Source organism: Cervus canadensis, chromosome 33, assembly GCF_019320065.1.
Source record: "Cervus canadensis isolate Bull #8, Minnesota chromosome 33, ASM1932006v1, whole genome shotgun sequence".
NCBI classification, from domain to species: domain Eukaryota; kingdom Metazoa; phylum Chordata; class Mammalia; order Artiodactyla; family Cervidae; genus Cervus; species Cervus canadensis.
The window spans coordinates 9435574-9462156 of record NC_057418.1 but is presented as its reverse complement, the minus strand read 5'-3'; the positions used below and the strand labels follow the sequence as shown (position 1 = coordinate 9462156).

The 26583-nt window shown below is 40.5% G+C and overlaps 1 long non-coding RNA gene across 3 annotated transcripts; it reads right to left on the bottom strand.

Moving 5' to 3' along the window:
• Positions 1-12494: 12494 nt before the first annotated feature.
• On the bottom strand, positions 12495-26107 carry LOC122434104. 3 transcript variants are annotated; one of them, XR_006267248.1, is made up of 4 exons: positions 25978-26107; positions 24097-24146; positions 14018-14161; positions 12495-12702 (listed from the first exon to the last, which is right to left on the bottom strand). It is a non-coding gene; the product is annotated as an uncharacterized LOC122434104 (long non-coding RNA). The 3 variants fall into 3 exon arrangements; XR_006267247.1 differs by lacking the exon at positions 12495-12702 and having other exon boundaries at positions 13580-14161; XR_006267249.1 differs by lacking the exons at positions 12495-12702; positions 25978-26107 and adding an exon at positions 24427-24511 and having other exon boundaries at positions 13580-14161.
• Positions 26108-26583: the final 476 nt, after the last annotated feature.

Below are 26583 nucleotides of genomic sequence, written 5' to 3'. Positions count from 1 at the left end.
TTCCTCAGAATCACATAGGAGACGGTCAGGATTACAGGATTTTGAGAAATGATGTCCTCTTAGCCATTTGCTCCTCTTCTACCACAGAGACGCTCTGGACATTTGGAGACTTACAGAATCAGGATGATTGCTTAGAGTCTCCGAGAACATTTTGAAGATGTAGGAAAGGGATATGTTTGTCAGGGGTTCTACCCTTCCTAAACTCAGCGCCCCTCTGAGAGAGAAAATATTCATCATGTTGATGCATAGCAAAAACCATCTCACTATGGTAAAGGATTTATCCTCTAATTAAAAAAATATTATAAAAAATATTCATCTAAATAAATAGTACTTTCGGAAAGAACTTTGCTCTGAATCTTTTTTTTTTGTCTTTAGTCTAACCTAAAGTTCTCCTTTCTTTACCAGGGTGGGAACAGCACTTAATGCTAAGCCTGCAAGCCAGCTGATGTCAGGACAGAGTCCTGAATACTCACCTCAGTGAGGTAAGGCTCACACAGAGGGTCACAGACACACACAGTTCTGGAGGAAGTAACACCCAGGGACAGGTCGGGGTAGAGGACAGTGGAACTGGGTGGGTTAGTCCATCCTCCTCAGGAGTATGAGCTGATCCTACAGGTGGGGCTGGCACTTCTCAGATGCGCACCATAAAGGGAATGTGCTCCTCACAACTGTGATCCACTCAGGCGCCTAGGTCCTGCGCTGCTCAGCCATGGATGACAGGTGAAAGGAACACTTCCCGGAACGAACAGCTCTTCCTCAGCTAACGTCCACCGGGGTGGTGACACAGGCCAGGCTGAGGAGCAGAGGTGGGAGGAAAATCATTCCAGACCCTAACTGGGCCACTGACTCAGAAGGCTGCATGCCAAGTTGCTAACTGTCAGGGTCCAGCCACCCTTCCTGACGGGGCACGCACAAGGCAAATGTTGTTCTCAGTCAGACCTCGCGCCACAAGAGAAAATGCTATGGCATAACCAGGCCCAGAGTCTCTCGCTCGTCTGAGACGCTGCCCTGCGGCATTTGCATCCTCTCTGGGTCTGGGGACCCTCATATCCCTCTCAGTCCTGTCAAGAAAAAAGTCCCAGCACAATATTAAGTGCACAGTTTTCTGGCTGTGAGTGAGGAGATGTCCTCTTATCTACCTTCCTGAACTGAGAGAAAACATTTCAGAAAGTTTTCTAAATGAAAACCTAAGGGAAACAGAAGGAAACTTGAATTTTTCATGATTTATTCTTCTCGAATTTTGATGTTCCACCGGAAGCACACATTCCTTGGTAACAAGAACCAAAAAAAAAAAAAAAAGAAGGTCTAGAAGGAATGAATTCACTTCACTCACTTCACATAAAATCATTATTACAAACGAGTTTAAAGATATTAAATATAATGCGTGAGTTTTATTGAGTGCTGAGGGAAGTGGTACAATTTAATTGAGGATTTCCTGTGCTGTCTGGAGCTGAGAATAAGGGATTGTATTGTGGCCTCCCTGCCCCTGTTTCCCCTTTCCCCAGAGCCTAATATATCAATCACATAAAATTAGTGTAATTAGGAAGTCGACTAAAGACAGAGAGGCTCTTCCTGTAAATTTTTTCAAATGAAAACCCAGGCACCATTGTAAAACAAACACATTAACCTATTCACTGAAATTAAACGAATAGGATCGTGGTGACTTTAAGGCACTCAGATAATTTGAAATTCTGATTATTCAAGATACAAATGAATTCTTAGAGAATGAACACAGGCTTTGATGACACAAGACCCGGTTCCTTCCGAGCCTAAGTGTGTGACTCCCAGGCATGTGTCCTTTGTCTTTCCAAGGATGCCTGCTCCTGCCCCATCCCTCAGCCCAACGCACACTGCTTTCAACCTCAGAGGGCAGCGGTCGCTGACAGGATGAGGCTCTGACCAGCGGCAGGGCTCACAGAGGGCTGTCCCTGGAATATCAGCCCAGGACGATGTGAAGCCCTACAGGAACCATGGGGGACCTTCTTCCTCTTAAGTCTACAGTGAGCTCCATGCCGAGAGCAATTTCAAGAGGAAACGTGGAAGGCTGAGCTGTGAATAGGAGCAGAGGAGACGGATACGGTCAGGGAAGACTAAATTCTCTTGGCTGCCAAAGAGAGTGAGGGCAGCCACAGTTTGAGGGGGCTGCCAGGTCGTAATCAAGTTACTTTAGGTTCAGCTGAATTTGGTCTGTTTATAGCCTGAGGGAAACAGGGAAGATGGGGACCTCGAGTTTTATGTTCATCCCAAACTTCCATTGAGTTACTTCAGATTACAAAATATTTGATCTGTTACTATCCAAACTGCAGGTGCTCAAATCTTTGTGGGTTAAACAGGAAGACAAGCCCTGACACTCAGTAGCAAAACCAACACAATACTTAAAGTAAGATTTTTAGTATTATTTGAACATACTTTAAAATAATAATCCCCTTTCCCCCTGTGCTTTAGTCCTTTCACTATTCAGTCCATGTAAAGTACTTTCAAAAACTGTCTGTTTTTCTTAGAACACTACTCAGATAGCTGTCTTTTCTGAAATAAAGCAGCCTATCATTTCTTTTCAAAATCTAAAGTTCTTTTTGTTTTTCAAACTCTAAGCAAACCACCATTATAAAATATTTAAATGTGGAAGAATTAGTGGCTAGTAACTGCCTAACTCTATGCTGAAAGAACTATCTTTTTTAAATTTACTTTTTATGGAGGTATAGTTGATTTACAATGTTGGTGTTCTTAATTTTAAGATTGCTTATAATTAGTGCTAAACAGTCACTGAGGGATTTCTGACTTATGATGCCAGTTGGTTCACTCTGGCTAATAAGAAATGGCCTTGATGTCTCTGTAAGAGATATTAGCTAGTAGGAGTGAAGCATATTCCAGTCTGTGAAGTGAGCATCACCAGGCCCATTTTATGAAGCAAAGTTGGAGGCATAAAAGGCAAGGAAACTCACACAAATTGCATAGCTGGCTGGTTAAGTGTCAGAGCAGGACTCAAATCCGGGGAGGGCTGGCTGCAAACCAGGTGCCCTTTCCCATTATGCTGTGGCTCTTGCCTCTTCAAAGAGGGAAGGGAAAATGAAATGACCAAAGGTCACACTGTACAATAGCAGAAATGGGCTTGTTCGAGCAGGTCCCCTCTGGGATAATAACTGTGCTGGTAAGGCCGCACTTGATTATCGAAGGACATCCTGGCCCAGCCTGGCTCTGCTCAGTTCTGCTGTAACCTGCTCTTCATGTAACCTGATTGCTGAAATTCTCATTTTTTCCTCTTCTCTAAGTTAGTTTCACTTCACCTGCATCAAAATGCTGCTAATCCCATATCTGATTGTTTCCATCTGTAATTTCAAGGCTTCCTTGGTGGCTCAGTGGTAAAGAATCTGCCTGCCATTGTCAGAGATGCAGGTTCAATCCCTGGGTCAAAAAGTTCCCCTGGAGAAGGGAATGGCAACCCACTCTAGTATTCTTGCTTGGAAAATTCCATGGGCAGAGCAGCCTGGAGCTACAAGTCCATGGGGTCGCAAACAAGTTGGACACAACTTAGTGACTAAACAACAACAAAAATTCAAAATTTTTGTCATCTTCTCTGTTCTGTTTCATATCCTGAATGGCTAATATCCAGCTTATCTAGTTGACATACTAAAATGTATCCTGCCTGACTGTTCTTTCAGATACAAATTAAAAGTAGAATTAAAATTGAATAGGCTTCATTATGGGCTTCTCTGGTGGCTCAGATGACAAAGATCTGCCTGCAATGCAGGAGACCCAGGTTCAATCCCTGGGTTGGGAAGACCCCTGGAGAAGGGAAAGGCTACCCACTTCAGTATTCTTGCACTATGGGTCTATTCCATAGTCAGAGCAGCTTGGCGAGCTACGGTCCATGGGGTGGCAAAGAGTCAGACATGACCGAGCAACTAACACACACAGGTTTCATTATGCTTCTACACTACGGTGACTTGCTAAAAATTTAAATCTGGGCATGTAATGTCCATATGGTGACTACAATTAATGGTATGTATTGTGTATTTGAAAGTTAAGAAAGTAGATCTTAAAAGTTTTCGTCATACACAAAAAACTGTAACTGTATGGTGATGGATGTTAACCACACTTATAATCATTTCCCAGTAGACACACACATCCAATTATGTTGTACACCTGAAACCTATTATGTTGTATCAATAAAACCAATGTGCTGGTTTTACTGATATATAAATGGTATATCAATTTAAAAAATTAAACTCTACCTCTTTATTAAATTGGCCATGGCTATCCTCTCATGAGAGTTTAATGAAGAATTGCTGAATGGATGAACCAAAGCATATCAGATGAACTCTGCAACGGCACTGGATTCCAGCTGAGATGCTGATCTGAAGAAATCACACACTGACATACGCCAGAACTCTGCAAAATCTAGCTTTCCCTTGGAGGCAACAGAGGTATCAATTGCTTTGTATCATTCTTAATTTCATAAAATAAAGACTAGAAATGTTTGCATGCTATGGCAGACCCATGAAAGCACAATTTTTAGACTTTTGCTACCAGCTTGGCTTTTGCCAAAAATGTTTTCACAGCCTCCGATCTTCATGTGCTTCTTCATGCTGTCAGGCATGGAACAACTTTTTCCATGAAAACAAGACACTTCCCAAGGAGTGTTCTCAGAAATTCTAAGGGGCTTTAAAGGAACATCCTAAATCCTCATGTTCTGATGGTTTCACAATGCTTACACTGCGTCCAAGTACCCCGTCCCTAATTTGTTCTGGTGAGTTTTGTTTGTTTTCACTCAGAGGGTTTTCTCAACTGGGCTCGATAGCTCATGTCAGCAGAGAGTCAAAAATATCCTTACTGGGTGCCAAGAAAGTGGTAACCACACACGTACAAAATAGAACTGTTCTACTGGCTTTTTACTCCGCAGACCTGAAGGTAACTTATAATTTAATTTACACAAGAATTCTATTTGAGGTGGGAAAAGTATTAGCTCAGTTATCTTGAGTCTTATCTACATTAGCAGAGAGAGAAAAAAACAAAACAGGACATGATGGGTTTTGCTTCTGGCTGGTCTATGTTATTTGCGTGGAACATGTCTTATGAAAGTAGCATTGGCAAAAATGTACCCACAAATATGTTTTGAGAAGTAAGCTATAGAGTATGTACACAATATGACACATAATTGCTATGTGGGGAAGTCAAGCTCCCGCAGTGAATGTTTTACATTTATAATGTCAGTGATTGGCCTTGTGTCTCTCCTTCTCCCAACATTTCTTCTCCCAGCATCCCCATCCCTTTCACGCAGTTAGAGAGATGAAAAATTAGCCCCATGGTTCATTCCTTTGCTCATGTAACAGCTATTTATTGGGCCATTACTGCTCGTGGCTACTGCCTCGTGCTATGTCCACTAAAAATAAGACCCTGCTCTGCAGGAAGGCACTTTGATGTCTCACAGACTTAAGAAAGGAAATGGGTAGAACATGGTGCACATAGGAAGAGAGGCCTGGTCAAATACAGGGAGCTCCTTCTTGGCCACAAATTATGAAAACTGTATGTGGATTGAAACTATCGTTTCACTGTGTTTATATTTCCATTGTTTTTTATTTGTCCTCAGTAATTAAGTTTTTTTTTTTTTTTTTAAAGAGTAAAAAGAGAGCCTTTGATGTGCCCTCTGGACTAAGTTCTACTCTATAGCCAAATGTGAAGACAAGCTAGCAAGGGATAGACTCTGTGGAGGGGACTCTGAGAAGAGGCCTGGAACACCCATGAGTGGAGCTTCTGCAGGGCTCACATGGGCCACAAATTGGTCCTGCAGGCACGTTGGTGGAAAGGTCCATTCCTGTATCTGAAAGCTAAGCTTTATTTATAAATATCCAAAATGACCCTTTATAAGGAATTTTCCCCTTTTTGATCTAGATGTCTTAGTGGATGCATATTCAAGTTTGAATCAATTGTTGAGAAATGGAATATTTAAGAGAAAACTTCTCTATCATATTGAGGTCAGTAAGAACATACTTTATGTGCCAGGTGTTGTGTTAGATATAAAGGACCCAAAACTGAATAAGGTGTGGTTCTTGCCTTCAAGGAGCTGATATTCAGGGTGGGGTGACAGGTGAACAGATGACACATATAGGTACGTGGTGTCATCTATGATTTAACTCTGATTTGTTCATTTCTCTGCTTGCATAGTTCTTAAGTTCAAGTTTTGAAAACAAATTCCTTCATGTCATGAGATAAAAAAGAATGTTCTCTTTGAAAGATACACACATTGAAAATTTATTATATTTTGCACATTTCTAGAACTATTTTTCGGAGAAGGTTATGATCAATTTCTCAAATTTTCTTTGTGTGGGGCATGGTAGGGAAGGATCATTCATTACGGAAATTGTGTTTGCTAACATATTGGGAAACTAAGATTGAGAAACTTGAGGATGGCTTCTTAGCTCATGGCTGCATCTTTTGAAGAGAGAAATAAGCTTGGACCCATAAATTTTCACTGGAAAAGAACAATTTGAAACAGCAGGGAGAACAACCCAAGTGCCTTGGGAAAAACAGGATCAAGGAAAAGAAAAAGAGGGGACAGGGTTAGTTAACATAATATACTTTTTATGAATATAAATTGAGATTACAGTCATTCATGAGAAAAATTATTCGAAGAAATGGTATTAGAACTCACTTTTTGCTTGTTTTTCTTATTTTCTTATGCTATATTTTCTACTGCTAAAATGTTAACATTTGAGGAAGCTGTATTAAGGATACTCCAAAAATCTTTCAATTTTAATATTTACATTTTTATAAATGTATGATTAGTGAGTGAAGTGGTCGCTCATTCATGTCTGACTTTTTGCGACCCCATGGACTATAGCCTACCACGCTCCTCTGTCCATGAGATTTTCCAAGCAAGAGTACTGGAGTGGGGTGCCATTTCCTTCTCCAGAGGATCTTCCTGATCCAGGGATTGAACCCGGATCTCCCACATTGTAGGCAGATGCTTTACCATCTGAGCCACCAGGGAAGTCCTAATGTATGATTACCGTAAAATAAAACTCTAAAAAATATGAACAAGTAACAAGTTCAAACAGAAATTAGCACAGCAAAGCTTTAAATCTAAATATATTTGACCACAAAACTCTGCATATTGACTACTTGTTATTCTATTTTACTTCTGTTATACTAGGTGAGTCTATTCTTACGTGTTCTTCGGTAACTGTGTTTAGGAACTTTAACCTTAGCTAGGGAGGATCAAACTTCTTAATCATGAGCTTCAGTCCTTTCTATGACTGGGTGGCCCATTTGGAGGAATTCCTGCCATCACTTACTGCTGAAAGTGACTTACTAACCTCTTCAAAATAACCCCCATTCAGTCTTGGAGATAGTATTATCTCTTTGTTGCTATTGTTGTTATTCAGTTGCTGAGTCCCGTCCGACTCTTTGTGACCCCATGGAGGGCGGCACACCAGTCTCCTCCATCCTTCACTATCTCCCCCGTTTGCTTAGCTTTGAGTCCATTGAGTCAGTGATGCCATCTGACCCCCTCATCCTCTGCCACCCCTTCTGCTTTTGCCTTCAGTCTTTGTCAGCATCAGGGTCTTTCCCAATGAATCAGCTCTTCTGTATAATAAATGTAAACATAGTGAGTTAAAATAATACAAACATGTTATTTTTTTCTGTTGGTCAGGAATTCAGGAATGGTTTGGCTAGGTGGTTCTGGCTCTGGGTGTCTCATGAGGTTGCAGTCAAGATATTGACCAGAGCTCAGTTATGGAACCGGGGAGTCTGCTTTCAAGATGGGCTTAACAGGGCTGCTAAATTGGTGCTGGCTGTTGTCAGAACTCAGTTGCTCTCCATGCGGCCTCTCCCGGGGCTGCTTGGGTGCTTGCAAGACACAGAGGCTAGATTCTCCCAGATAAAGTGGCTTGTGAGAGAGAACATGAGGTAGAATATATCTATTTTAAGACCTAATGCCAGAGGTCACATAGTCATTTCTGCCATATTTTTTGTTATTGTTCAAAGCTAGTCACTAAGTTAGGTCCATAGTCAAGTGAAGGGGAAATTATATCCCACCTGAAGGGGTGTGGAATGCCAAAGAATTTGCAACATATTTTAAAATTATCCTATGTGGGTTGGGGCCAATGACGCATATCCTATTTATACTTCATGCCATGGATAGGTCTGGCTATGGATTAATATTTCTGATTACGGTTCCTTGAAATAATCTGTCCCAGGATTTCTTTCCATTTTCGCACCTTGAACTTTGCCAAATCCTCTGAATGGGACTCTTTATTTAAATGACTAACAACCCAAGCAATGCCCACTTAGGACAAGTGGGCATTTATTGGCTCAGGCAACCCAAGGAAGTGTTGAACTAACCAAATACCAGGATAGGCAGTGATCCAGGGAAATAAGTGGAACCAGGAGCTTGAATATCAACAGGATTACTCCTCTATGTCCTGCCTTTATTCTTCTTGGAGTGTCAATCTTTCTCACTTTAGAGCAGTTTTCCACACATGGCAGGAACCATGGCTATCTACACCTTTAAAATTCTACATTCCATAGCTTCTGCCATGGGAGAGGGTCTGCCTCATACCCTATTTGATTCCAAGTTCTTTACACCAAAGAAGAACCTAGGTGGAACCAAAGGAGGGGCAGGATCCTGTACATGGCAGCTCCTGCCGTTAATTCAAGGTGGCCATAGAGAAATGAATGGTCAGCTTGAAAAAAAAGGGTACCCTGGAGGAGTGGGCTGGGACTAGTGGGGAGAGTGATGGAGAGATAAACACAAGAGCCCTTTAAAGTCTCTCTAGTAAAAAGTACTGTATTGATAAGTATTAATATTGAGAGTAGATTTTATTTTCATGCATATTCTGCATATCTCATTTAAAATCAAAATAGTGACAGAAAAAGAATAGTGGCAAACATTTATGTGTGGGTTTCCCTGGTGGTCCAGTGGTTAAGCTTCCACACTTCCAATGCAAAGGGCAAGGGTTCGATCCCTAGTCAGGGAACTAAGGTTCCATATGCCGTGTATAGACAGAAAAAAATTTATGTGGAATCCACACTTTCTTTTGATGAACCTCATTTGCATGGATAACCACAGTCACAGCTGGCACTAATATTAATATATTCTAATTAGAATAGTATGGTCAGTGGACATGTTGTAAGTTTGGATTTGAACCTCCAAGCAAGGATGTAAGAACTGGCTCTAATCTTTTGTCAATTATAAAACACACTTCCTCCTCTTTGACTTTTTAGCAAGGTAGGGAACACTTTGACAGTATTTTCATTTATGACAGGTAGGCTGCATTTCCCAGAAGAGCAACTTCCAAGAAGTGAAAACCATCAGACTCACAGAAGACAACAATTCCACTATCAGTTGAGTGTGTGTGTATGGAGTGGGGTCGGGGTACACAGAAATACTTAGAGATGCAACATGAGGAAGTTGTACACATACCAATATCAGTCAGTTCAGTTCAGTCACTCAGTTGTGTCCGACTCTTTGCGATCCCATGGACTGCAGCATGCCAGGCTTCCCTGTCCATCACCAAGTCCCAGAACTTGCTCAAACTCACATCCACTGAGTTGGTGATGCCATCCAACCATCTCATCCTCTGTCATCCCCTTCTCTTCCTGCCTTCAATCTTTCCCAGCATCAGGGTCTTTTCCAATGAGTCAGTTCTTCGCATCACGTTTCCAAAGTATTGGCCTATTACACCAATATACCTATTCATATTTTATTTTTAACTAGTCAAATACAATGAGTCAGTTGGAGGGGAAAAGTCTATGAATGCTAGTTGCAAAATAAAAGTTTTCAAAGAAACACACACCACATTCTTTATACTTTCTTTATAAAATACACATATGCTATGCACTTTCTTTATAAAATTATATTTATTTTGAACATTTGATTTTTGGGCAGGCACTTGCTTCAGCTCTTGCTATGGCCTGGTTCCCAGGTGGCTCACTGGTAAAGAATCTGTCTACTGAGAAGGAGACAAGGGTTTGTTCCCCTGGGTCAGGAAAATCCCCTGGAAAAGGAAATGGCAACCCAATCCAGTATTCTTGCCTGGAAAGTCTCATGGACAAAGAGCCTGGCGGGCTATAGTCCAATGGGGTTGCAAAGAGTTGGACACAACTTAGTGACTAAACAACACCAAATAGCCTGGTTCACAAACATCGCCTCTCTACAATAGCTGTTGGTTACTCTTAAAAAGGATTGTAGCTGTTTTTAAAACTCTCACTCTTGTGGAATCCTCATAGCAATCGACCTTTCCCACGCCCAGCTCTCAAATGAACTTCCCAATATCATCTCTTTCATTCTGACCTCTCCACAGGTTCCCCAGTGATTTCACATACAAACAAATGCTTCCCTGGGTTCGTTCTATTTCAGGAGCCATTTCTGGTCAAATGCTTCTGGTAAAGCAATAGCTCTTCCTTAAACATGTCTCCCAGCAGCCTAGATACTCTTGACACCCACATGTCAGCTGCCTACTTCTTGGCTCCCTCCTCAGGGTAACTGATCCGGACAGAGCTTCATTCAGTTTCTTATTCCACTCTGTGGTCCAGCTCCCGCCAACCCCCAGGACATCTTAGAGATGCCAGCTGCTCTTCCCCTGCCCCCACAAGTTTACATTCCTACCTTCCTGCCTCCAACAGTAAATCCATTCATTGATATGTAAGCCTGAAAGAATAGGCTAGAAGGAGAGGAACATTAACATGAAAGTCTGCTGAATGTCCCAAACTCTTTAGCAGGTTTAGCTGCTGGACTATACAATGTTAATGTTTTAGTCCCTGGCCCAAGAGGAGCAAGTCCACTTTAAGGATGAAGTTGCGACCTATAGGTCTTGCCCCCTAATTTCCTTTGCCTTATCTTCAGTAAAATTGAGTCTTAGACGCTTCGAGATCATGCAAGGCCTCTTTGTTTACATACAGCTGAGGCAGGTCTTTCCTCATTAGCACAAACAGCCCTTGCAAATCTATAGCAACTGTGCAGGAAGGACATCTTCACTGCCTACCGGCAATTAAGGGTTATTCCCACTCCAGTATTCTTGCCTGGAAAATCCCATGTACAGAGGACCTTGGTGGGCTATAGTCCATGGGGGTTGCAAATAGTCGGACACAACTGAGCGAGTTCACTTTGAACTTTCTGAACTCACAAAACTGGCCTTGGTGTGGTTAATGTGCCAGGTAAAGGGAACTTTGTTGTCACTTCCTGGAATTATTGGGCTAACTCAAGGAGACATCTGGGCTTCCCAGGTGGCACTAGTGGTAAAGAACCCACCGGCCAATGCAGGAGACATAAGAGACGTGGGTTCGATCCCTGAGTCGGTAAGTTCCCCTGGAGAAGGAAATGGCAACCCACTCCAATATTCTTGCCTGGAGAATCCCATGGACAGAGGAACCTGGTGGGCTACAGTCCATAGGGTCGCATAAGTCAGACGAGACTGAAGTTCCTTAGCACACATAGCAAGGAAATATTTGAAGACTCTGAACAGTGTGAGATTGCTGCCTGTTAGATTCAGAATTTCATATTCAGGTCTGGCTCAGGAGTGGAGCCCTATATCCTGATTAGAGAAGAATATAAATGAAATTGCTCATTCAGTCTTTGAGTTATTTTTTAAAAAGCACTGAATGTATACCAAGTTCTTCACCCTGTGCTCACAGATGAGTTCGAGGAGGGCTTACTCACGGCACTCTGGCCAGCCCTTCTGGATGGAAGTAGCTCTTCTTGTCACCCTAGATTCTTCCATCAATTCTTTCAGATCAAGGGTTCATTGTGATCTTCTGGTGGGGTCCGTTGTGAAAAAAGTGTGCTTAAAGCCTAGGGTCTCCTCACTGGCAGCCCACCTTGATGCCAACAAAGTACAGTCTTTACAGACAATTTGAGAAACACCATGGCGAAGAGAAGTCAAGTCAAGTAGCTCAGTCGTGTCCGACTCTTTGCGACCCTGTGGACTGTAGCCTACCAGGCTCCTTAATCCATGGAATTTTCCAGGCAGGAGTACTGGAGTGGGTTGCCATTTCCTTCTCCAAGAGGGCCCCTTCAAAAAATGTTTTTGGTCAGACCAGCTGCAAAACAGATTTATCACCCAGTCAGATGATAAACCTGACCCTTCTACTTCCCCTACCCCACAAGCCTAAACTACAGATCTATGCCTTTGGAAATCTGGAGACTTTACTGACTTCGGATTGACAATATGAAAACATACGCTTGCGTCATTCCAAAAGCTAGCCCTGGGTGGAAAAGCCTTTCTGTAGCCCTATCAAATATAAGACATTTAAACTTGAAGACTCTTTTTCTGCACAGTGTTGCTTCAGTGAGGTCGTTCAAAGTCAATCTCATACATTTAACCTTCAGGTTTTAATACCCTATGCTAAAGGGCAAAAGCTTCTCTTTCTACAGCCACCAAATACTCATCGGAGAGATAGTTTGAATGAAAACATGTTCATAGTTATTATCAACAAATCCATTTATGGAACTGCCCAAGACACTTAGATAAAATAAATCAAAGGGAAAAATGTGTTTTCGTGATCTCAAGAAGGTTAGAACACTAGACTGAAAACACTCACAAGGACAAATGATGTTTGGTCCACTCTTAAGGGGCTCTTAGGGTTTGGGTAAAGAGGTTGGAACAAGGTCAGGGGAATCCTCCTAAAACTGTGATGACTGAGAATAGCTGGTTGTTAGTCCGGAGGCAAAGTCCCTAGAATGCTTCAGGAAGTGGGACCAGCCTGTTGAGAAATCAATCAAACCAACATGTTACTTCAGTGTAGTTTTGAAAAATAATAATAATTGTAACAACTAAAATTTATAGATGACAGTCACATGTGAGAGGCCCAGTTCTAAGTGATTCCCACATATAAATAATATGAGAGGAAAGCTGGTGTGAGACAGCTGCAGTGGGAAGGTGGCCTAGGACAGAACCGGCAGGATCTGGAGTTTTGGAAATAGATATGAAAAGACTCAGCAAGTATGAAATTTCATTGTTGTTCATTTGTTTTTCTTATTTCAGGTGTGTTCAACTCAGTCTCACAGCACAATATCACTTTTGTGATGCTAAGTGGTGATCTGCTCAGTGGTGCGATGCTGGCCATGGAATCCCTGAGGCTGTCTCTAAAGTGAAAGTGAAAGTGTCAGGCGCTCAGTCAAGTCTGACTCTTTGAGACCCTACGGAATGTAGCCCACCAGGCTCCTCTGTCCGTGGAACTCTCCAGGTAAGAATACTGGAGTGGGTTTCCATTCCCTTCTCCAGGGGATCTTCCTGACCCAAGGATCACACCCAGATCTTCTGTATTGAAAGCAGAGGCTGTCTCTAGGATTGTGTTAATTGACTGAGACTGGGTCTGGATCTTTCTGTTACATGATTGCTGATATTGATAATTGTAAGCCTGGATGAAGACTTGGTGGGCAGGACCAAGCAACACTGTTTTGTACTGGCTCACAGATCCCCTTGAAAATGGAGAAATGGATACACAAATAAGGAGAAAATGCAGAAAAAGGACATAACTGGAAGGATAACTGCACTGCAGGTGATATCAGCAGGTCTGTGTTCCTCAGTGGCTTTCTCTTACACGTACATAAGAACCACCTGGAGAGAAGTTGGTACGTGTTGGAAATGCATATTTTCAGGTTCCTCTTCCAGGGAATCTGATTCTGCTGGTGAGAAGCAGGGACTAGAAACATTTTGGGCAAGCACACCAGTGGCTTTGATGTGCCTTTGAGAAATATTTCAAAAATCTCAGAAAAGAGACAATAGAGAAAATAGTCCACATGAAATCTAAAAGGAAGAAGGACATGAAAAACACAAGATCCAAAGTCTTCAGGAGCCCCAATAGAAATTGTAAGACAAAATCACACAATCAGTGATGAATTATTAATATAATGAGTAATCATTACTTCTTTTTTAGTTAGTGTTTATTCTCTGACTATTTCCATTAAACTGTCTAGGAAGGATAAGGTAATATATACATTTGATAGAATAAAACATTATCTATTTTGAGAGAAGATAGTTGGGACAAGGGGAAGAAGTAATGGAAAATAAATCACCTGTTGCCTGGTATGAATGCTACATGCCTTACAGAGCTCAGAGCCTGCTTTAATTGCTTACTTATAAGTCTGCATTCCTGAATGATTTCTGAGCTGCCAGGAGCAGGGGTTCATCTCAGGCATGTGAATCTGACTGGTTCAAGCCTGGTAGGGTAAGAAACATACAAGGAAATGCATCACTACTGATAAAATGACATTTGAGGAGAAGGAAGATAATAAAGCATTAACTTTGAGGAATGTAAGTGAATTTCTGTTTTAAAGTTTTTATCACTGGGAATATTGGTCCAATAATTACACTTAGCATTCTATAATCAAAGAAATTATTAGCAGTTTTCAAAAAATCAAGTCATGATAAAAATAATGGAGGTAATTATTTAATCATATTAACTTTCTTTTTAAAGTATCTATATCCTTTCAAGCACTGAATCAAATGCATAAAGAGATTCACTGCATGGAGAAGGACATAAAAATGGACATAAATGACTGATTAATATGAACAAAGTGAAGTTGCTCAGTCGTATCTGACTCTTTGCCACCCCATGGACTGTAGCCTACCAGGTTCCTCTGTCCAGGGGATTTTCCAGGCAGGAGTACTGGAGTGGGTTGCCATTTCCTTCTCCAATATGAATAAAAGCTATAGCATAATAAACTCAGTACATTTTAACTAAGCAAAAAATATTCTTCCCTACATTTAAAAAAAGTTTTTAAAATTAACATCCTCAGTATCTATTCTGTCACATGTTCTTTGAAGAGAGTTATGGATATACAATATTTTTTTCAGTATAGTCTTCTTGGATTATTTCACCAAGACTTACTATGGAATGAAATAAATTTCCTTAAGAAGTGTGACCAACCATACTTGATTGAATTGAAGGATAAACTGTATGAAAATATTTTAGAGAGAGAAAAAAAAAATAGACATCAGTAAACTGTTGCCTTTTTAAGCATCATTTTCCCCTGTAATTCAAAATTCCTTTTCTGCTTTCTGAGACTTGAGCCACTGAACTGCCAGCAAGAACCATAATCATGGGCATCACAAGCCAGACACAGGGTCAGGGTGAGCACGTGGCCAGCGCTGGCTGATGAGGGCTGGGCCTTGTCTTCCTGGAGAAGTGGTTCCTTCTACAATGGAGAGTGGCAGAGATTTTATTGAAAAGCCATTTCCTTATGAAAGAGAAGCGTATGTGAAGGGTAAATCTCAAAGCGACATGGAAGTAGTAACCATTGCTCTCTTTCCTCTTCATTTAAATAGCGTGTATGTGCATGCTCAAACTCAGTCTGACTGTTTGTGACCCCATGTAGCCCGCCAGGCTCTGCCCATGGAATTTTCCAGGCAAGAATACCAGAGCAGGTTACCATTTCGTACTCCAGGGGATCTTCCCGAACCAGAGATCAAACCCATGTCTCTTGCGTTTCCTGCACTGGCAAGCAAAATTTTTTTTTTACCACTGGAGCCACCTGGGAAACTATAAATTTAAATAGTAAATGCTTCAAAAAGTGAAAAACAAACAAAAATCATCACCAGCAGAACGAACATGATGGGAAAGTTCACGATGACCTGTATCTTGGGTCAGACTATTCTTTTAAAAAATGTCCTATGTAAATAGGATAATAATGATAGTGCCTAGATTGAGACGAGGCTCACACGGTGATAGAAAAGGCAGAGTAACGTTGTGTGGGAGTTAAATGCACCCAAACTTTCCCACCACTGATTTGAAATAACCAAGCGGAAGGGCTGGGCATGGTTTTGGGGCACAAAGAATAGTACTCCAGGGTCCACTTACCCTCAACCTATTTGTAAAACCTACTATTAGTGGCAAGTGACAGGGGCAGGGGGTGGACTGGAGCAATGTGAAGACTTTTCCCCTAAGAGCACATTGGCAACTAATGTTATATAATTTCCTTTTACTGACCACAGAATAGCTGGTCATTATAGCTTTGAGGCCCTATGCATCGTTGTTGTCCTGTAATACCATACACAATAGAGTTTACCACAAATACTGCAATGAAACTTTAGACGGTAAAATCCTAGGAAAATACAATGATTTGTAGAGCAATAGTTCAACAGGAAGGAAATGTGTGACTTTCTGTGGGCATCTATGGTTAAGTGGAGAAGTGTAATGATTACTATGATTCTTTGAAATGTGCTTTTGAAAAGAAAATTTCATAATTACTTTTAATAATTTATAAAGATAAATAAAAATACTATGCATTAATGTTTTAAATCATTTCATGCAAAGTTATTTATGCCAGTAATTTTATTATGTTCTTACAATTCTGGGTTCAAGTGTAGTTATGTGCAAGTTATTTTTCATCTTTCCCATCTTCCTGATGTCCCTAACTTATCAAATATCTAGGTGGTATGAACTGCATCCTACTTCTTCAACACACACAGATTAAAATTTCCCTTCTGAAAAAAGATCTGAAAAGCTATACCATAATGAGGTGTAACTGATAATGATCTTGATGTCCTACCTATTTCAAAATATTGACCACTTAAGGTTTAGAAGGTTTAACTCAAAAGACTGAGTCAAAAATGCTCTAATAAAAAGAATTTCTAGGTAATTTCTCCTATATCTTCAGGCACAGTCCCTACTGGCTTCTCCTTGCTGCCTCAATATGATCCTATAGCTATAATTTCTAATGTTTTCTTATTAAAATGCCAATATACTTGAGAAGGAACTGTTACTTCCTTCCGTATTAGTTGATAATGTAGAAGCTCATATGATCTTTTCTTCTCTGAAAATTAATCAAAAGTGGGTTTCTTAGGAAACCAGATGGTGAGATCAGCTCTAAGAGAAAGCAGTGAAGTTCACTTATTGAGATTGTGGTATGCCAAGCATACTGCTATATCTACATGGTACAATCCTGTGTATATTCATTCATTTCGTTTTCACTTAAGTTGAATGATGTAGTTAGCTTCTCCACTTTATAAGTTAGAAGAGTGAGATTCAGAGAGGTAAACCTAATAATTGAATTTCGTGAGTGATAGAGATTGAAGCCAAGTGATGTGTGAATTCAAAGGCTTTGCTTTTTTAAGGAGCACTGAAATGGGAAGGCAGGAGGCCCACAAGCCCCACTAGAGTCCAGCAAAGCTGGCCCAGCCACTTGCCCTCAAAACTAAACCAGGAGCAGATCTCCGATTTCCCGACTCCTGGCTGAGTATTCCTTCCACGAGACCACACAGAAGGCTCTTATGAAATCATCAGGATTAGAGCTTGGCTCTTTCGCCGAGTAGCCAAAGCCAGTCCCCATGAGTCAAGCCAGACCTTTTATCCTGGTCTGGGGCAACCAGAGGTAAGAGTCAACCTGTGTGATGACACTTCTGGAAATGGTAGGGGAAGGGAGCAACAGGAATTTGGCTTTCTCTTCAAATACCTTTGAAAAACTACCAATGAATCCCTCCAAGACAATTGTTCTTATATGTGGTGTTGAGACATAGGGATGTGTGTTGAACTTGTGAGAGGCACAGCATAGACACTAAGTCATCATCAGTCATGGGATCACTGTCCTCAAAAGAACCACGGCTGATGGGACTATAAAACCTCACCAAAGACAGGGGGAAAGAGAATTAAATTAAACCGCTCATTTCATGTGAGTTAGAACAATACAAAGTCTAGGAAAACATCCCCTTTTTATTTATCAATGTTACAAATGTTCTCCAAAATGCACACCTATAAATCAATTTCTTTCATCCAGCCAGTGTTATTGAACCATCTAATCAAGTTTGATTTTTATAAGGTACAAGTACAGGGTAAACAAAGAGGTTTTCTTCTCCAACTGAACAATTTTCATAACTGTCTGTGAAACCAACCCTCTATTGTAGTTCAGGTGATCGGGAGATCCAAGCTGACTGTAATTTTTTCTTTAACTTCACATTTCTGTGAATCCTACATACATTTTCAGCATAATAAATAACATGTACTGCTTTCATCCTTCTGGAATGAAAAGAAGCTGAGAGATCCATATGATACTTTTGCCATGTTTTCTCCTGGAGTCTTAGAGTGCTCTTAGCAATGTGTAAAAGCTCACTGTGTTGTACATATGTTGTTTGTTATATTCATATTTGTGAGGAGTAGCTATTTTAACAATGGTAATTTTAATGTAATCAATATATTGATGTTTTGCAACTTTTCTAATAATTTCTAAGCTAAGAAATTCCTTCCTACCCAGAGATAAACTAAATATTTATTTGTTTAGTTTTTATTTATGTCCTACTTTTTGGGATTCCATGACTCCTCTGTCCGTGGAATTCTCCAGTCAAGAGTACTGGGGTGGGTTGCTATTTCCTTCTCCAGGGGATCTTCCTGACGCAGGAATTGAACCTGGTTCTCCTATGTTGCAGGCAGATTCTTTACCAACTGAGCCACAGCTCCTGCTGCTGCTGCTAAGTCACTTCAGTCATGTCCGACTCTGTGCAACCCCATAGACGGCAGCCCACCAGACTCCCCCGTCCCTGGGATTCTCCAGGCAAGAATACAGGAGCGGGTTGCCATTTCCTTCTCCAATGCATGAAAGTGAAAAGTGAGGGTGAAGTGGCTCAGTCGTGTCCGACTCTTAGTGACCCCATGGACCGCAGCTTACCAGGCTCCTTCATCCATGGGATTTTCCAGGCAAGAGTACTGGAGTGGGGTGCCATTGCCTTCTCTGAGCCACTAGGGAAGTCCATTTATTTACAGACTTTTATAAATAAATCTATAGATTATCTCTTGAATTTTTGTGTAACTTTTTTAGCACTTCATTCTTAAATCCTATTGGAATTAATTTTGCATTTGGGATAAAGTGTTAAAAAGCAGAGACATTACTTTGCCAACAAAGGCCTGTCTAGTCAAGGTTATGGTTTTACCAGTAGTCATGTATGGATGTGAAAGTTGGACTGTGAAGAAAGCTGAGCACCAAAAAATTGATGCTTTTGAACTGTGGTGTTGGAGAAGACTCTTGAGAGTCCCTTGGACTGCAAGGAGATCCAACCAGTCCATCCTGAAGGAGATCAGTCCTGGGTGTTCATTGGAAGGACTGATGTTGAAGCTGAAACTCCAATACTTTGGCCACCTCATGCGAAGAGTTGACTCATTGGAAAAGACCCTGATGCTGGGAGGGATTGGGGGCAGGAGGAGAAGGGGATGACAGAAGATGAGATGGCTGGATGGCATTACTGATTCGATGGACATGAGTTTGAGTAAACTCCGGGAGTTGGTGATGGACAGGGAGGCCTGGTGTGCTGCGATTCATGGGGTCGCAAAGAGTCAGACATGACTGAGCGACTGAACTGAACTGAACTGAACTGATGATATAAAGTGATTTTTAGGCAAATAATTAAACAACTTTTATTAATGTCATATACTGAATAATTGACTCAACTTCCATAATCATTTGTGATTTTTATCACATCATATCACTATATATATTAAGATCTACTTTTGAGCTACATTAATTTTTTCCATTGATTTGTCTGAACGCTCTTGTAAGCTGACACAAAAATAAGAACTATTTTATGTATGAAAAACTAAGTTGACCTATACTGCATGCGTGCTAAGACACTTCAGTTGTGTCTGGCTCTTTGTGACCCTATGGACTGTAGCCCATCAGGCTCCTCTGTCCATGGGATTCTCTAGGCAAGAATACTGGAGTGGATTGCCATGCCCTCCTCCAGGGACTCTTCCCAACCCAGGGACTGAACCTTTGTTCTATCCAATATAGTATTCAATCCAATACAAACAATATATAATAATTAACATTTATTGAAAGCTTGCATATGCTAGAAATGGTTCAAGCTCCTTGTATAGTTTAATGGTTAATTTTATGTGTCAACTTGGCTGGGCCACAGTGCCTACATATGTCATCAAACATTCTGGATATTTCTGCGAGGGGTTGTTAGAATGAGATTAATGCTTAAATTTGTGAACTCTGAGCAGATTTCCCTCCATCAATGTGGGTGGGTCTCATCCAACCAGTTGAAGGCCTAATTATAACAAAAGACTGACCTACCCTGAGCAAAAGGGAAATCAGTCAGCAGATGGCCTGTGGACCTGAACTGTAATGCTGATTGTTTCTTGGGTCTGTGGTCTGATCATTTTTGGACAGTTTTGTGACATTGACTTTTCCCTGAGTATCTAGCCATATGGTCCACCCTACAGGGACTTGCCAGCCTCTATAATCACATGAGCCAATTCTTCAAAGTAAAATATATATTCTCCCTCACTCTCTTTTTGTCTGGAGGATTGTAATGAATAAACATACATACATATATATATATATATATATAGAGAGAGAGACAGAGACAGAGACAGAGAGAGGGAGAGAGAGTCATTTTTTCATTACCACAAACCTCAACAGGTAGATATATTTTTACCATTTTCATTTGACAAATAAGAACACTGTGTCTGGGAAGCTTAAATAGCCTGTCCAACATCACTCAGTCAGTCTGTGGCAGGATAGAGCTTCAAATTCATTGCCCACCGTCTTAACAATGCAAAATACTTTTTAAGATCAATGAAACTAAGTTTAAAAATTATTCTATTTCTTTCTTGAGAAAAAAGAACAAAGGTAGAGGAATCATGCTCCCTGACTGCAGACTACACTACAAAGCTACAGTAATCAAAACAGTGTTACATTGGCACAAAAACAGACCATAGATCAATGGGACAGGAGAAAGCCCAGAGACAAACCCATGAACCTGTGGTCAAGTAATCTATGACAAAAAAAGAAAAAATATATACAACGAAGAAAAGACACTTTCTTCAGTAAGTTCTGCTGGGAAAACTGGACAGCAACATGTGAATGAATGAAATTAGAATCTTTTCTCACAGCATATACAAAAATAAACTCAAAATGGACTAAAAACCTAAATGTAAGACCAGATACCATAAATCTCCCAGAATAAACCAAAGGTGTTCCAAAGGTGGAGCACTCTTTGACATACATCATAGCAATATTTTGGGGTCTATGTCTACTAAGGCAAAAAAAAAGAAAAAAAAGGAAAAACAAACAAATAGGATCTAGTAAAGTTAAAAACTTTTGTACAGCAAAAGAAATCATTAACAAAATGAGAAGACAATGGGAGAAATACTGAATGGGAGAAAATATTTGCAAATGATGTTGACTAATAAGGGGTCAATATTCAAAATACATAAACATCTCTTTTCATACCTTATTCAAGATTCCATACTGTATTTAGTTGCACTGAGCAGCTTCAGCTGCATGCAAGATATTCTGAAAAATTCTCTTTTCATTTTTATTCTGTTACAAATATTTTCTAAATTTCCTTGCTATGGCTCCTTAGATACACCCATCATTTAAAAGTGTACATTTAATTTCCAAATACATGGGATTTTGAAAGTATCTTTGATATTAATTTCTCATTTTGATATTAATTTCTCACTTAAATGCTTTCTTCTCTGCAATCATCCTCTGTGTTTTTTCAGTCTTTTCACTTTATTGAGGCTTTCAATGACCAAGGCAAAGATTTTCTTAGTAAATTTCACACTGCACCTGAAAATATGTGGGTTATTTTCAAATATCTTTTGATATTGATTTCTAACATAATTCCACAGTGATAAGAGAATAGATTCTGTATGACTTCAATGTATTTAGACCATGAAAATATTACACCTTGTTTTATGTCCCTGGATATGCTCTAGCGTCTCCTGGTTTATAGTCTATGGGAACTTGAATAGAAGAAGTTGTGTCCTGCTGTTGTGTGAAAATCTTATAAATCTTAGTTATGCTGAATCGGTTCATGGTGCTTTTCAGGTTTACCATATCCTTCTGCTTTTCTGTCTGTTCATTCTATTAATTTTTGAAACTTCAAAAAATCTTAATTTAGCTACTTAAAAAAAAGATTGCAATAATATAGTGAAACTATATGCAACTTTGTTTTGTATTTTTCAAGTCTCCTGTAAATGTGTTATCATATTTACATAATTTTAAAAATAAAAAACAAGTAACAAAATACATAAACATCTCATGCATGCTAACGCACTTCAGTCATGTCTGACTCTTTGCAACCCTAGGGACTGTAGCCCACCAGGCTCCTCCATCCATGGGAGTCTCCAGGCAAGAATACTGGAGTGGGTTGCCATTTCCTACTCCAGGGGATCTTCCTGACCTAGGGATTGAACCCACGTATCTTACATCTACCTATATTGGCAAGCGGGTTCTTTACCACTAGTGCCACCTGGGAAGCCCTTAAACATCTCACATAAGTCAATAGAAAAACACTCCAAGCAATCCAATTTAGAAATTGGAAGAATATCTGGTTAGACATTATTCCAGAGAAGACAGACAGAAGGCCAACAAACCCATGAAAAGATGTTCAATGTTGCTAATCATCAGAGTAATGCAAATCAAAGCCACAATGAGATATCACCTCACACCTGTTAAAATGGCTGTCTATCATCAAAAAGTCTACAAATAAGAAATGTTGGTGAGGATGGATAAAAGGGAACCCCAGTACTCTACTGGCACGAATGTAAATTTGCACAGCCACTATGGAAAACAGTGTGGAGGTCCCTCAAAACACTAAAAATCAAACTACCACACTAGCAATTCCACCACTGAGTATATTTCCAAAGAAAATGAAAACAGCTCAAAGAGATACACACACCCCAGTGTTCATTGCAGTAGTATTTACAATAGCCGAGAGATGGAAGCAACCTAGATGCTCATTGACAGATAAATGGATAAAGAAGGTGTGATATACAATATATATATAATTATTACTCAGTCATAAAAAAAGAGTGAACTTCTGCCATTTGCAATAATGTGGATGAACCTAGAGTATACTACGCCTAGTAAAATAAGTTAGAAAAAAAAATACTCTAGGTTATCACCTATGTGTGGAATCTAAAAGTAAAATGAATGTTTGTATCAAAACAGAAACAGACAGATATTGAGAACAAACTAGTGGTTACCAGTGGAGAGAGGGAAGGAGGGACAAGAAAGGGGTATGAGATTAAGAAATACAAACTACTGGTGACAGAGGATGGGACGGTTGGATGGCATCATCAACACAATGGATATGAGTCTGAGCAAACTCCAGGAGATTCATTATAGGGAAGTTTGGCATGTTGCAGTTCATAGTGACTAAACAGCAGTAACAATTTATAAAATGCATGAATAACAAAGATATATTGTACACCACAGGGAAATACAGCCATTATCTTGTAGTAACTTTAAGTGGAGTGTTGGAGAAGGAAGTGGCAACCCACTCCAGTATTTTTGCCTGGAGAACCCCATGGATGGAGGAGCCTGTAGGCTACAGTCCACAGGGTCACAAAGAGTCGGACACGACTGAGTGACTTCACTTTCTTCACTTAAGTGGAGTATAATCTATAAAAATATTGTCTCACTATGTTGTACACTTAAAGCTAATATAATATTATAAATCAACTATACTTCAGTAGAATTTGTAAAAATTATTTTGTTTCTTTAAAAACAAAATAATACATTGTAGCTCCTTATTCGTTTTTGATATTATTTTAGGAAAACCAACATGTAACTACTCAAAGCAGTTATCAGAAAGCAAATGCAAATAAATCATTTGCCTTCCTCACTTTTATTTCCTCATGAATGTACAGTTGAGATTTTCAGTAGCTATACGACATATGATGATATCAGTGCTCTGATGGTAATGAGTAGTGTGCTTATTTTTGATAATTTTGAGTAAATAAATATTTTTAAAATTTCTCAAGTTTAACTTTTAATATGTGCTTAGTTGCTCAGTTGTGTCTGACTCTTTGTGACCCCATGGACTGTAGCCTGCCAGGCTCCTCTGTCCCAGGGGATTCTCCAGGCAAGAACACTGGAGTGAGTTGCCTTGCCCTCCTCCAGGGGATCTTCCCAATCCAGGGACTGAATCCAGGTCTCGTGCATGGCAGGCAGATTCTTTACCGACTGAGCCACCAGGGAAGCCCATGAATACTGGAATGGGTAGCCTATCCCTTCTCCAGGGGAACTTCCTGACCCAGGAATTGAATCAGGGTCTCCTGCATTGTAGGTGTATTCTTTACCAGCTGAGCTACTATCAAGATAGTAAATATTGATAAAGACACTTTTGTGAAGAGAGCATTGTTACTTACAGTTTAGCAGATGCATTTTAAAAGGGTTCTTCAATACTTCCCAGTCAAATCTGAGTAAGAGAGGGAAAAAATATGCCTTTAAAATGGATCTTTGCAAATAGCGTCAATGCTATTTTCAGTTTTTAATGTTTTTATTTGGCCACGGTCAGAATAATTTTAGGCCCTGGGTCTATAGTTTAGTCATAATTCTTCCCATTTTATCCAATTCTCATTGGGTAAATGTTAGCTTATCTTCTTACAATGGTGAATTAAAGACTAACAAAACACATCCCCATCTTTCTCAAATGTCGAGCAGTTGGACATTTGCAAGAGAGCCCACTGAAGATGTACCGAGTGGAGAAGAGATCTGCGTGCTGGCGTTCGGGTGCGTGGTGACTCTGCACTTTCTGCTCCAGCTTCCTGTGGGCTGCCTGGGGGCAGTCCACATCCCCTGGGCATTCTCCCAAGGGTGGAGCGACAGCCCTAACAACTGAACATCGCTTTCCTGAGCATTTCAGAGGAGCAGCAGCAAAGCTGAGGCAGAATGTTCTTAGAGCAGTAACTCCCTCTTCTGGGATACAGCTTGTCTTGGCTCAGGGGCAGAAATAAGGAGTTCAGAAGCTCATCTTCCTCCTCTGTACTTGGTAAATGTGAGCTCTCCCACTCACCAGGGAAAATGTGGCATAAAGTCTTTTGTTTAGTCGCTAAGTTTACGAGCCCATGGACTATAGCCGATCAGGCTCCTCTATCCATGGGAATTTCCTGGCAAGAATACTGGAGTGGGTTGCCATTTCCTTCTCCAGGGGATCTTCTCTACACAGGGATCAAACCTGTGTCTCCTGCTTGGCAGGCGATTCTTGCCTTGGTGTTATTAGATGAGTCAATGAGATGGAAGAAAGGAATCCCGGGCTGACACCTCTCTCTCACCAGTTTGTGGAGAGTCATGTTCTGTCAAAATACAGCTGTTAACACTCCCCGTTTCCACTGCAAGGGACACATGTTTTGATTCCAGGAACTAAGGGCTTCCCTGGTGGGTCAGCTGGTAAAGAATTCGCCTGCAATGTGGGAGACCTGGGTTTGATCCCTGGGTTGGGAAGGTCCTCTGGAGAAGGGAAAGGCTACCCACTCCAGTATTCTGGCCTGGAAAATTCCATGGACCGTATAGTCCATGGGGTGGCAAAGAGTCGGACACGACTGAGTGACTTTCACTTTCACTTCGGGGAACTAAGATCCCACATGCACATGCCTCACGACACAGCCCCCCAAAACATCACCACTATTCCCTGTGTTTGTAAAGAATGTCACAGCTTACAAAGCACTTTCACATTCATTATTTGTCCAGGACACTGTGAAGAAAACCAGGCAGGTATTGTTAATCGTTTTTTAGGGATCAGAAAATTGAGAATCTAGAGAGTGAAGCAATTTACTCAAAGTCACAGGTAGTGAGAGCCTTGCCAGGCCAGGAAGCCAGCTCATCTGATTGAATTCCCACCTCAGGTCCATTGACTATGCAGGTGGCACACACATAGTCATGATCCGTTTCCTCATTATACCTGAAATTACTTAACCACAGGCATGCTTGGCACAAGTGCATTTGGAAGAAAAAGAAAAAAAAGTGGAGACTGAAAAGGAGAAGAAAAATAATCACGGGGAAGGAAATGCATATCCTTTTATAAAATGTGTGACTATCCTCATTTCTTAGCTAATAATGCAAAGAAAGTCTGAGGTCATCACTATCTACTTTCAGAGATTAAAAAATATTTTTACATGCACCAAAATGTTCAGTTGAAACTGCAATGAGAACACCTGTTGATATGAGTTTTTCCTTGGGTGTCAGTGGCCAAAATAAATCAGGGTGCTTTGCAGATTCCAAGGTTAAGATAGGAGTCCTTCGGAACTCACCAGGATACAACTCGAGGGCCACTAGCATGCAGAGGCTCTGGTTCCACAGCTTGTGCTGAATGCAGAACGGCCTTCTGCAGGATGTGCTCGAGTTTCTTTAGCCATTAATTACTTTTACAGCTGCGGCCCTAAAAACGGAAAGGATAAAAATTGCCCTGTTTGTTCCACTGAAAGTGCAAAGAGGACCAGCAAAAGGAAATCCACAGACTCTGCCTTGCAAATGAATCAAACTTTTCCTTGAAGGTGTTTTTGCTTATTTGAAAATCACTTGTAAGAGAGTGTTAACAAATATCAAAACAGAAACGTAAAAAATGTTCAAAGTCATTAATGAGGTAGGAAGTGAAAAACTGATGGCTCAGTGGATGTGAGGATTTCGAGACATGGCATCTGAAATGCTTTTTTTTTTTTGCCAAGGCATAGGACCATGGTCTGTCTGGGTCATAACAAATGAAATTAAAGAGTTCATATTAAAGGAAACTAAAAGACACTATACGGAAAAACAAAAATACATTTCATCTTCACTTTATTTTACAGCTTGAGATTGGTGCTTGCCACATACATAAAGACTTGACTATCCACCGTGACCACCATTACATTACAGCTCAC